We start from the raw sequence: 12748 nt of genomic DNA, 5'->3' as shown, positions 1-12748 counted from the left end.
CCTGCCGCCATTGGAAAATGCGCGGCAGTAATTTCCAATCGCTCTAATCCCTGAGATGTCTGGGATTCCAGTCCGCTATGAGGTTGGACTAGCCTGGAATGTATTCCGCTATTACCGTCATCTCACGATTCAGGCAATAGTGCCAAAAATCCTTGGCCATCTCCACTAACAGAGACGATCTCGTTCCTCCCAACCAGGGCACAAGTCGTAAAAAAAGAAGCGGGGGGACGCTGTCACCGGAAGTGACGTCACGACAGGAAGTGACGTCACAAAAGGTGCCGAGCTCCTCGTCCCAGAGAGGCCAAAGAGTGAAGTCCACCTGTTTGGCGGGGGGATGGCGTCCCCCCGGTAAAATAAGTGGGGGGATGCCGTCCACCCGCGTGGTACCCCGACTCGAGCCCTGCTCCCACTTGTTTATGTATCTCACTGACGAAACATTGTCCATCCATAGTAGGATGCAGCAGGAGGTCTGCTTGGGGGACAGAGTTCAAATCGCAAAGGAACCCGCTAGGAGTTCTAGACAATTGATGTGCAGTGATAGTTCCTGGGGAGATCACCTTCCGCCTGTGGAAATATCTCTGCAGCACGCTCCCCAATCCCAACGACTGGCGTCGGACTTGATGATAACCTCGGGTTGTGAGCCAAAAATTGCTCTTCCGTTCTACGCTTCCACGTGGCCCAGCCACCACTGTATTTCGTCCCTCACTTCCTGCGACAAGGGGATTAGGTCTGTGAAAGCCAGACCCTTCTGTAGATGCTGAATCTTGAGCCTCTGCAATGCTCTGTAATGCAGTGGGCCCGGAAAAATCGATTGAATGGACGATGCCAATAAACCCACTACTCTGGCAATAACTCTGAGAGAAACTACTTGCTTGTTGAGAACTGGCACAATCTCCTTCTTGAGATCCTTGACCTTCGCCTTGGGAAGGCTCAATTGGGCCTTTTGGGAATGTATCACAAAACCCAGAAACTCTGTTGTCTGCGACGGAGTCAGTGCCGATTTGGAATGGTTGATACCAAACCCCAGACTCTGCAAGAGAGAGATTTTCATCTGGAGGTGGTGTGAAACCAATTCTGGACTGTGAGCCATGATCAGAATGTCGTCCAGATAAATAATCATGCGCACCCTTGCTCCCGCAAATGAGCGACAACCGGCTTCATCACTTTGGTGAAGCACCAAGGAGCCGAGGAAAGCCCGAAAGGAAGGGCCAAATACTTGAACCACCGACCTTTCCATTGGTGTGGAGGAAAAATGGGAATGGACAGGTAGGCATCCTTAAGATCTAGTCTGACCATCCAATCCCCTTGCTTTAACAGATCTGTCAAAAGATGGATCCCTTCCATTTTGAAATGTTTGTAAACGAGGTATTGATTGAATTTCCTCAAATTAAGAACCAGTCTGTGGCCACCACCCTTCTTCTGGACCAGAAAGTTATTGCTGCAAAAACCGTAAGGCTTGTTGTTGCATGGCGTTATTGCATGTTTTTGCAGCAATTCATCTATTTTGTTGTCTATAAAAGTGCACTCTTGTTGGGAAAAATGGAGAGGATTGGGAAATGTGTCCTGACTGGGTGGTTCGTAAAATTCCAGTTAGAAGCCCTGAACCGTCTATATTACCCACGCATCCTGTGTAAGGTTGTGCCAATTCTGAAGAAAAAATTGTGTCCGACCCCCCCAATGGTAAAAGAGACAAGTCTGTCACGCTCACTGTAGGAGAGTAGGGTCTGCTTTCCTATGGTCACCCCATTTTTTTGCTTTTTGCTTCACTGGTGTTCGACTTAATGTGGCTGTGGGCCTGCTAATCAGACCCACAGCCCTGCTGTTCTCTCTCTAAATTTCACACCATGTACTTTAGGTACATCACCAATTGGGATTTGGGTCACTCTTATGAGTCCCTGTACAGTGTACTATAGTTACCCAGGGCATAGGTGCATCCAGGGCCGGACTGAGAACCAAAACCGGCCCTGGCAAAGTGCTCGACCGGCCCCCTGTTGGTGCGACCGAGCTCTTTGCCGGGGCCGGTTTTCGGCCGATTTTGATACAGGGCCGATTTTGCAGCTATGCTGCAAAAACGGCCCTGTAACAAAAATGGCCCCCAGGGCCCAAAACCGGCCCCCACCCTTGCGGTGCACCGGAGGATTGCCCATGTGCCCGCAACGGCCAGTCCGGGCCTGGGTGCACCCAAGGCCTAACAGGGGCTGCAGCATATCTTATGCCACCCCTGGCTGGTCATCCAAACTGACACAACTGGCTGATTACTCAGCTGGGGCAAGGTCGTGTAATCACCCCTTGCTTAGGTGTAGTATTCCTATACCTACCATTATATATAGACACATATGCACCTATAGGTCACTCCTATGGCAGGCCTTAACAATCCTGAAGACAGAGTGCTTGGTTTTATGTGAGATGGTGCTCTAGCATGAGCTGAGCCTGTCCGCAGCTTTCGGAACCATGTCCTTATAGCTGTTCTATGATATAGCCATACCATCTACTATGAACCTCGCGGTTAAATGCTAACTTTGGTTTGGCTTTATCAAAACATGTTGTGTAAGGTGTCATATGCTTTGGAATACTACCCCCTCGCCAGTTCTGGCGACGGGGGTAGCATTCCACCCTTCTAGAGGGAGAAGACATGGTGTTCCTACTAATCCCGGTTAAAGTTAACCAGAGCCTCAGCATCACAAATTTTTTATTTTATTTATTTAAAGCATTTGTAAAGCGCTCTGCAACCCTACGGGCATCCTGGCGCTATGTACATATAGCTGACAACACTGTGCATCATGGGTAGAAGGGATATCTTTTGATTTTGGGTATTTTGATGTTATGGGGCTAGATTTTAGGGAAGAGCCATGTTTTCACCTTTTTTCGGAAGGCCATCAGTGCATCTGTTTTCCTGATGTCAATAGGTAGTCTATTCCACAGATGAGCTGCCGCTATGCTGAAGGCTCTGCCACCACAGGTGGCTTTCCTGATCCTGGGTATGCTGATAAGATTGGAGGAGGAGGATCGAAGGGACCGAGTGGGTTCGTACCACTTAAATTTGTTTTGGAGTGGTCGAGGTCCCATCCCATGCACTGCCTTAAAGACAGTGCATAGGGATTTAAAAAGGATCCTCTGGTGCACAGGCAACCAGTGAAGGTCGGCCAAAGCGATGGTAGTGGAGGATCTCTGCCCTCGGGAGAGTGCTAATTTTGCTGCAGCCGCCTGGATGCTCTGAAGTCTGGAAATCAGGTAGGCGGGGGATTCCAGCAGCAGAGCATTACAGTAATCCAGGCGGCTGAGAGTGGTGCTCCTAACTATAGTGGCTCTGACCTGTGCTGGCAGAAGGGGCAGCAACTTTCGAAGTCCTCGCATTAAGGCGAAACAGCTACTCACCTGCTTATTGACATTGGTCTCTAGAGTCAGACTGTCATTGAAACTGACTCCAAGGTTTCTTACTGATTTCACTGGGGTTAAAGACTCACCTGGCTCCAGAGGCCAGAAGTCTGTAGGTAGACTTCTAGTGATTTTACCTACTTTGCAATGCATTATTTCGGTTTTGTCACTGTTAAATTGTAGTGAGTTCTGGTTTAGCCAGGATGTCATTTCCAACATACAGGTGTGGAAGGTCTCAAGTGAGTCTGCATGGGCACCATCAAGAGAAATCATCAGCTGCGTGTCATCCGCATAGTTGATCACGCTAATGCCGTGAGCCTTGATGATGCCCATCAGGGGTTGCATACATATGTTGAAGAGTATCGGGCTAATTGCAGACCCCTGTGGGACCCCATGTGGAACTTTAACAAACTCTGACTGGTACGGAGGAATTGCTACTGCCTGCCATCTGTCCGTCAGATAGGAGTAGAGCCAGTCAAGCGCAACTCCCTCAACTCCAATGCTCTTCAGTCTTGTCTGCAGAATGTCGTGACTCACCGTATCGAATGCGGCGGACAGGTCCAGCAGAATTAAGATTGCTGATTCTCCCCTGTCCGCCCTCATTCGTAGGTCGTCCAGAACCGTCAGCAAAGCTTACTCGGTTCCATGAGCTGGTCTGAAGCCGAATTGCTCCTCTTCAAGGATGTTGTTAGTTTCCAGGAAGAGGGCTAGTGACCTGCTGACCAACCGCTCCATGATCTTAACTGGGTATGGCAGGAGCGATATAGGTCGATAGTTTTTATAGCAGTTCGGGTCCAGATTTGATTTCTTCAGTAAGGGGGTGACAACTGCTAGTTTCCAGTCTTTTGGTACAGTGCCTGTGTTAAGAGATTGCTCACACAGCTGTCGCAGTACTGGGAAGAGTTCGTCCCCGAACTCCTTTACTATTTTATGAGGTAGAGGGTCCAAAGGGGATCCTGATGTTATATTAAGGGCAGTCCTTGTAAATTCTTGTTCTGTCGGGGCCTCAAAATTCTCCAAGATGGCCTTTGGAGTGAGGCGTCTTACATTTCCTACACTCTTCTCCCTATTCTCGGTGTTATTATTATACTGCACTAGAGGAATGGAGATATCCTTCATACCCTCGATGATTTTGGTAATTTTGTTCCTGGAAGAATGGATGCTGCTGCCACAGACACAAGTCTGACCTCCTGCTGCTGGGAGTCCTTCCAGCGAGGGAGGCTTGGACAATAGGTATCCTGTCTTGGGAGGTGCTATAGTGTATTGGGGCAGGGAGGGCTGAATGAAATGAGACACTGCCTGGGGCACACAAGGTGTCCCATGTATAGTCCAGTTCAAACCGGTGCTGGGGCACTCCAGCCCCAGCTCTGGCGCGAAACTGGACAAAGGGAAAGGGGTGTAACCACCCCCTTCCTGGGTCCCACCCATAGGAGGGACCTAGCAGGTAATCCAGCCCCTAAATGTGGTATATAGGTAGGAGCTGAGTCCCCAGACTTTAGATTTATCCTGACTGAAACTTCTGATACGAAAGTCTGGACCTTCGACATCCTACTCGACGTAGAAGACTGAAGAATCTCCCTTGTGGTCAAAGAGTGACCACGCTGTGCAAGCAGGCACCATCAAGCGATCAACGGTTTGCTTTGTCGACGCTCCTGCCGGAGCCCGAGCACAGAGTCTGACAAGACCCGGACTTCCAGACTTCCTTCAGCCCGATCCACAGCCACAGCAAAGCTGAGATCTGTGGAGGCGACGCGAGACGTGGGATCGGCCATCTTGGAAAGCCAGCGAATTGCTTTCCGTACCCTCGAAGTTGTGCATTGGGGATTGAGAAGCCCCAGCCCCGAGCTCCAACTGCACCGAAGATCAGCCCTCCACACTCCACGAGTTCTGCGTGGGGCCCTTCTGCATTTTCCTGCTCGACGCGTCTGTCCGGTCACTTGCCCGTTGGCTAGTGGCCTCTGTGACGACGAAACCTTCAATTTACAACGCTGGTCTGGTTGGTCCAGACTGGCCCTTGCTCCCCTGAAAAGGAGCAGCCCATCAGACCTTGCTGGTCTGATTAAGAAGCCATCTTCCTTTTCTGCGTGGGTTGCCTTTGCCAAGGCTTGTTGACTCCAATCCGGAAGCCGACACCGCCGACAGCGAGATCCTTCGTGGGACAGTCCTTGCCCAGCTCCTGGTTGTCGTCCACACCTCCTGGTCCACGTGGCTGCAGAGACAAGCTTCAGGACATCACCTGATTGCTTCGCCTGGTTCCTTCCTGGTTCCATCCTGGTCACTGGCTAGTGACCAAGACTCTGTCCCCTCTGCTTTCAGGTACTCTTCATCTTCGATCCGCCCTTGGATCCACCCGGACACTTCTCTCCTGGTCGCCTGCAGCATCTTTCTCCAAGGCTCCATAGGAATCAGCGACGAAACCCGACACACTTTGACATCTATGCACCCGCTTCCTGTGGGTGAGGTAGCACGAGTATTTCGGTACTCCTGTGGGTATTGACTATCCTAGTGTCCTAGTTTCAAGTAGCTTTTCCCTAGTCCATCCGGAAGTGTCCTAAAAGAACTAGTTTCCATTTCTTTTGTTCCCATTCTAACTCTATGGTAACTTACGTGCATGTAAAGACACTGCACGCGCATCCCGTGGGCCTCCTGCTCTCCATCCATTGGTAGTACAGTGTAGCCCCAGCGATTCTCCAGGCCCTAGGCCTTTCCTTTGTTTGTGACGTGGTTCTTATACCACTATTTTAGTATATGGTTCGAAGTGCCCCTAGGGCATCACTGTATTTTGTGCAACTTATTGTATTTTAATTAAGTATCTTGTATTGTGCTGGTGCCTCTGACCTCATAAAGAGTTCAGAGGATCGTGTTAGAAATAAATACATATATATTTTGATATACAACCTGTGTGGTGTCCTTTCACTTGGTATTAAAGGGATTGCATATGGTAAAACAGCTGGCTTCACATGCCCTCTTGAGTTTAGCCTAAGACTGCTTTGTCCATGCTACCACTAGGATAGCTGGTCTATAAGGTTGACTTTACAACCATCACAATAAGGGTTGTTTGGAATGGTGCAAGGTGCTCACTAGAATAGTGAACATCATATACCAGGCCAACTTCTCACACTCACCTGCGGATTTCTCTGCCTGGAAACCTGCTCTGTTGCCACCTCCGTGGAACCGGCGTCTGTTGAAACCTACTCAGTTGCCACCTCCGTAGAACCGGCGTCTGTTGAAGCGACAACGAGTGGGGTAGAAGGTGCCCCCTCTAGTAGAGTCCCACTCTCCTCTTCCACGACCGAAGTCACCTCTGGGGGGACCTTGGTTAGAGAAACGGCCCGTCGAGCGTCCCCTGCCTCGTCCGGCCCTGTTGAAAAGGCCTTGTTGAAATACACGCTTGATGCCTGATTGTGCTTTATCAAGTGATGTGAGTGTCTCCACATATTTCGACACATCCTTAACAAAACGGTCTCAAAAGAGGTTGCCCTCAGCGAGGGGTCCTGGTTCTGCGACCGCTTGGTCGGTAAGATTGGTGTCCATACGCATAAGCAAGGACTTTCGTCGTTCCGTGGATATGGCACAATTGGCATTGCCCAGCAGACAAATGGCCCTCTGTGTCAATCCTGCGAGGATATCCAGATCCACCGGAGTCGTCGTTTCCTTGGCCACCAAGGTCATCTCCAAGATTTTTGCGAGTGGGCCTACAACGTCAAGGAGCTTGTCCTGACAACCGCGCCAGGCGCGATCTATCCCCTTCTTGGGATCTTTGGCAAACTTCTTTAAAAACGTGAGCAAACTAACATCTATTTCAGGAGTTTCAGCGACTTTATCTGGTAAATCTGGCCGAGGACATTCCGACCAGAGTCGGTTCCGGACCTCTTTATCAAACCCTTTCCGAAGGTTTTTGTTCAAGTACTCGGTAACCTCTGGTGCCGGAGCCCAATCAGAAGATCTGGGATGTACGATATTGCTAGGATTGAAGGTGAAAGCGGTATTACGTGGAATCTTCGGGGTGGAAGAAGCTACTTTCTTAGCCTTCTTTTTGGGAGGGGCTTCTTCGTCTGTCGTGGTAGTATCGGTATCGGTGTTAGTGGTATCGGTATCCACCCTCTGCTTACTCTTCGCCTTGCCTCTCGCGGAGTACTCATGATCACCACTAGGAGCTGGGGAAGCGCATTTAAGGCACTAGCATGCGGCCATTGACTCTCCTTCACTGAGTCAGTAGCTGGAGTAGTAACATTTCTTGGCTTGTCTTTAGTGAACCCATGATGCTTGGCAAAAGTTACAAGCTGCTTATTGATCGGTTTAAGAGCAGCTGCCAGTGCTTGTGCAAAAAGAACAGTTGATGGACACAATGCAGAACAATGTTATACATTCAACCCAGTACAGAGATCTGGGCCTAAATCCATCGTTTTTTGGTCACCATGCCTTTCCAGTTTGAACCCAGCCATATGCAAATCAGTCTTGACCCTGTGCCCCATGGGAACATTCCAGCCCGAACTGGCAAGCCAGGTCCTTCCTGGACTGGAAACAAGCATTTTGGGACCGGTTTCGGGCTTTCAGCCCTCATCAGCCAGGATAGCTTGATTCCACTGGCATGGAGAGCACGGGACTCACGTCTGAGCATACCCGTCCCACTTGGCGTGACAAATGCAAAAACAACAGTTGATGGACAGAATGCAGAACAATGTCATACATTCAACCCACTACAGAGATCTGGGCCTAAATCCATTGTTTTAGGTACTGTGCTCTCAATGGCCCAGTGGTGCTGTGTAAGCAATGTCAATGGAAACTCTCAATAATAACAAATATATATATATATATATATATTTCATCCCAAAATGCCCTGAAGCAGCGGGAGCGCACACTACGGGGCTCTCTACCCTCCGGTCTTTCACCTCATGCTGCTTGCCTTCTGACTGCCCTCAAAGTAACAGCAAGCCGACGCGTTTCGAGGCTCTCCGCCTCTTCTTCCTGGGCTATGACAAATGCACACTGAAGGCTCACCTCTTTTCGTTCCTTCTTTTATTTCTCGTTTCCCAGTGATCTATACATATTTCATTCATCACATGGCATTCTGGGAAAGCGAGTTCCAAAGGTGAGTTAATTTTATTAATCCCTTGAGTAGGTCCAGTTATCCATTTGTCCTTTTTAAAGCATTATTTCACTCCTTTCAGTAAGGTGGGCATTGCGAAAGCAGGCTTTTGTTTGCATAAGAGCTCCGTGCTGAAAGTCAGTGGAATCGTTCCACTGCCACGCCTTCCAACTTGGCTGGAATGGTGCAGCTCCCCACGACCAGGACGGCCGTGTGTAAAATTTCATCCCAAAATGCCCTGAAGCAGCGGGAGCGCACACTACGGGGCTCTCTACCCTCCGGTCTTTCACCTCATGCTGCTTGCCTTCTGACCGCCCTCAAAGTAACAGCAAGCCGACGCGTTTCGAGGCTCTCCGCCTCTTCTTCCTGGGCTATGACAAATGCACACTGAAGGCTCACCTCTTTTCGTTCCTTCTTTTATTTCTCGTTTCCCAGTGATCTATACATAGTTCATTCATCACATGGCATTCTGGGAAAGCGAGTTCCAAAGGTGAGTTAATTTTATTAATCCCTTGAGTAGGTCCAGTTATCCATTTGTCCTTTTTAAAGCATTATTTCACTCCTTTCAGTAAGGTGGGCATTGCGAAAGCAGGCTTTTGTTTGCATAAGAGCTCCGTGCTGAAAGTCAGTGGAATCGTTCCACTGCCACGCCTTCCAACTTGGCTGGAATGGTGCAGCTCCCCACGACCAGGACGGCCTTGTGTAAAATTTCATCCCAAAATGCCCTGAAGCAGCGGGAGCGCACACTACGGGGCTCTCTACCCTCCGGTCTTTCACCTCATGCTGCTTGCCTTCTGACTGCCCTCAACGTAACAGCAAGCCGACGCGTTCCGAGGCTCTCCGCCTCTTCTTCCTGGGCTATGACAAATGCACACTGAAGGCTCACCTCTTTTCGTTCCTTCTTTTATTTCTCGTTTCCCAGTGATCTATACATAGTTCATTCATCACATGGCATTCTGGGAAAGCGAGTTCCAAAGGTGAGTTAATTTTATTAATCCCTTGAGTAGGTCCAGTTATCCATTTGTCCTTTTTAAAGCATTATTTCACTCCTTTCAGTAAGGTGGGCATTGCGAAAGCAGGCTTTTGTTTGCATAAGAGCTCCGTGCTGAAAGTCAGTGGAATCGTTCCACTGCCACGCCTTCCAACTTGGCTGGAATGGTGCAGCTCCCCACGACCAGGACGGCCGTGTGTAAAATTTCATCCCAATATGCCCTGAAGCAGCGGGAGCGCACACTACGGGGCTCTCTACCCTCCGGTCTTTCACCTCATGCTGCTTGCCTTCTGACTGCCCTCAAAGTAACAGCAAGCCGACACGTTTCGAGGCTCTCCGCCTCTTCTTCCTGGGCTATGACAAATGCACACTGAAGGCTCACCTCTTTTCGTTCCTTCTTTTATTTCTCGTTTCCCAGTGATCTATACATAGTTCACCAGCAATTGAATAAAAGCGGATATGCAAGCATGAAAATATTGAAATGCTGTTGTTTGTTTGGCCTAGGAAGAAGGGGTAGTGGAAACCCTGAAACGCGTCGGCATGTTGTATTAACACGTGGAACAGAGCGCAGGCTGCACAAGAAAGAGCCGGATGGCAGAGTGATTTCGAGTGAGCTTCTAAGCTTCAGGGCACTTGGTATAACATATATATATATATATATATATATATATACATACATGCATGCATACATACATACATACATACATACATACATATATATATATCCAAACAACCTCCTTCAAGAAAGAGCAGAGGCCACGTTAGGGGAAACACCACGGAGGCATCTTTATTCAGACAGATTAACACGGCGAATGCATTTCAGCTTCTTCAAGCCTTCCTCAGCGCCCACAATTATCAGCGAAGGTTGACGCCAGCGTGGTTTAAATGTCTTGCCCCTTGCTTTTACGCTGTGTTCCGCTCCGCCCCAGTCTTTGCTCACCTGTTGTAGTTTGCATAGTGTGAGCAAACTGCAACTCCCAGAGTACACCATTCAATCCAGGTAAGTGATGCGGGGGTGGAAAAAATTCTTATTAAGCGGAGTTCAGGGCACCACGTTTTCATCAAATCCAGTGTGCTGTGTGATGGCTGAATAGTTGTGCCTCCTTGGGTCCCCAGACCGCACAGCCACAAAACCACAGGAAACATCACGGCGGGGGCTAACATGCATATATATATATTCACAGTAGTTCGCGACCAACTCGACATCCGCTTCCGTTGATAACGAAGATTGAAAAAAGCCACAAACTCGGTGCTCTCGTTTCTAGTGAGTTTATTTCGTGAATAACAGCCCACCAGTCGCCATGACGCGTTTCGCCTCAGCCGAGGCTTGATCACATGTCATGCAGAGAGGAAAGGAAGTGACATAAGTAGTGTAGAAAGTCACATGGTCATTACTATATCCTTTAAAATTTAAAGTGATATACATCAATTCATAAAAGTGCAAAAACGGAGTTCTGAGCATAGTGCTCTAGTAATACATTGTTTACAAATTGAAATATAGGCTCGAATCAGAAAATATCAATTCATTGTGTGTGTACATTCTTTTTGTCGCTCTCCTCAGATATTACTCAGGAATATAGGCAGGCATATATATAAAAGGGAAAAACCCAATAAGAATATTTCATAAAAAAGAAAGTTTCGTTTCCTTAAAAAGCATATTCTAAATTTCATATATTTACACCATATTTACAAATACTACATTGTCCTTGGTTTCCTGAATGAAGAAAACTGTGAATAGCAGACCTATTATTCTTATAGGTAAATCTACCTTCTGCATATTCTAATTTCTTGGACATTTAATACAAGTATGCGGCCTAGAGCATATAAATACTAATACTTCACATAGGAATAGAATTCCTGATTCGATGTATAATAATACCACAGTGGGTGTAGAGCAAGTAAATAAACCTCCATTTGATGACCTTGGATCTACGTGGATTCCCACATTCTACTTTGTGCTTCCTTGGGGGTCGTTAGTTAAGATCTTTGTTAAAGTGACAGTGCATTAAAATTCGACCTATTATTAAATAGGATTACAGATTCATTCAGGCTGCCTAGTGTACATATATACAAGGATATTTTTCTGCTCATAAGACATACTGGTGCCAGCAAGACAGTTTTATAAAATCATAGGAGGTCAAAGGCATGTATAAAGATCCTCACTACAGTTCAGTCCCCCAGGCTCTTTACTATTCAGTTCGAGGATATAGCGTGTTTCTAAGAGACGTAATTTACCATCTCTATCTCCTCCCCTCCTCAAAGGTAAAACAGAGTCCACCAAATAGTATTTTAAAAGATCTGGATTGCTTTGGTGACATTTTTCAAAATGTCTAGCCACGGGGTAAGACTGATCTTTCCCTAAGATCGCTCGTAGATGTTGGAGGATGCGCTTGTGGGCGGGGAGACGAGTGCTCCCAACATACTGTAAACCACAAGGGCACAGTAGTATATATACCACATACTCAGTTTTGCATCCCAATTTCTGTCTGATGGCAATGGGAGTATCCTGGAAAGGACTGATAAAATGGGTTTTATTTATGCCATGTTTGCAGGCTTTGCAACTCTGGCATTTCCTAAAACCTGTAATTCGTTCCCACCATTTTTTGGGGACGTCCATAGTACTACTGACAATAGCATTGCCTAGCGAAGGAGATTTCCTAAAGGTGATCTCAGGTCTGTTTTTTACTAGATCACCTATTATGGGATCCCCTTGAACCAAGTTCCAATTCCGTGAAAAGATCTTACGTATTTCAGCATGTTGTTGGCTGTATGTAATAATGGCTCTACACTGTACTCTTTCATTTATTTTAGGCTGGGTCTCAACTGAGTCATTGCTTTCTGAACAGTTCCCTAAAAGTTGTTCTCGGGTTAGTCTAGTAGTTTTTGTTATGGCTTCATCTACCACTTTTCGACTATAACCTCTCTCCAAAAAACGTAGTCTGCACTTCTCTTGAGCTAGTTTGCATTCATTTTCAGTGCTGCAAATGCGCTTAATACGCAACATCTCCCCATAGGGGATGCTGCGTATTAAATGTGGCGGATGATTGCTCGAGGCATGTAACAAAGTGTTACCGGCAGTAATTTTCCTATGCAACCTGGTTTCTAGTTTATTATTGTGTTTATCAATGTAAACTTCTACATCTAGAAACTGTACTGAGACGTTACTTATTGTTGAAGTAAATTCCAAATTCACATCATTAATATTCAGTTTTGCAACAAACTCAACAGCACTTTCCATCGAACCACTCCAGACAAAAAACAGATCATCTATATATCTGAGGTAAAGTTCTATA

Source organism: Lissotriton helveticus, chromosome 6, assembly GCF_964261635.1.
Source record: "Lissotriton helveticus chromosome 6, aLisHel1.1, whole genome shotgun sequence".
In the NCBI taxonomy this organism is placed as follows: Eukaryota; Metazoa; Chordata; class Amphibia; order Caudata; family Salamandridae; genus Lissotriton; species Lissotriton helveticus.
This window is presented reverse-complemented; position numbering follows the sequence as displayed.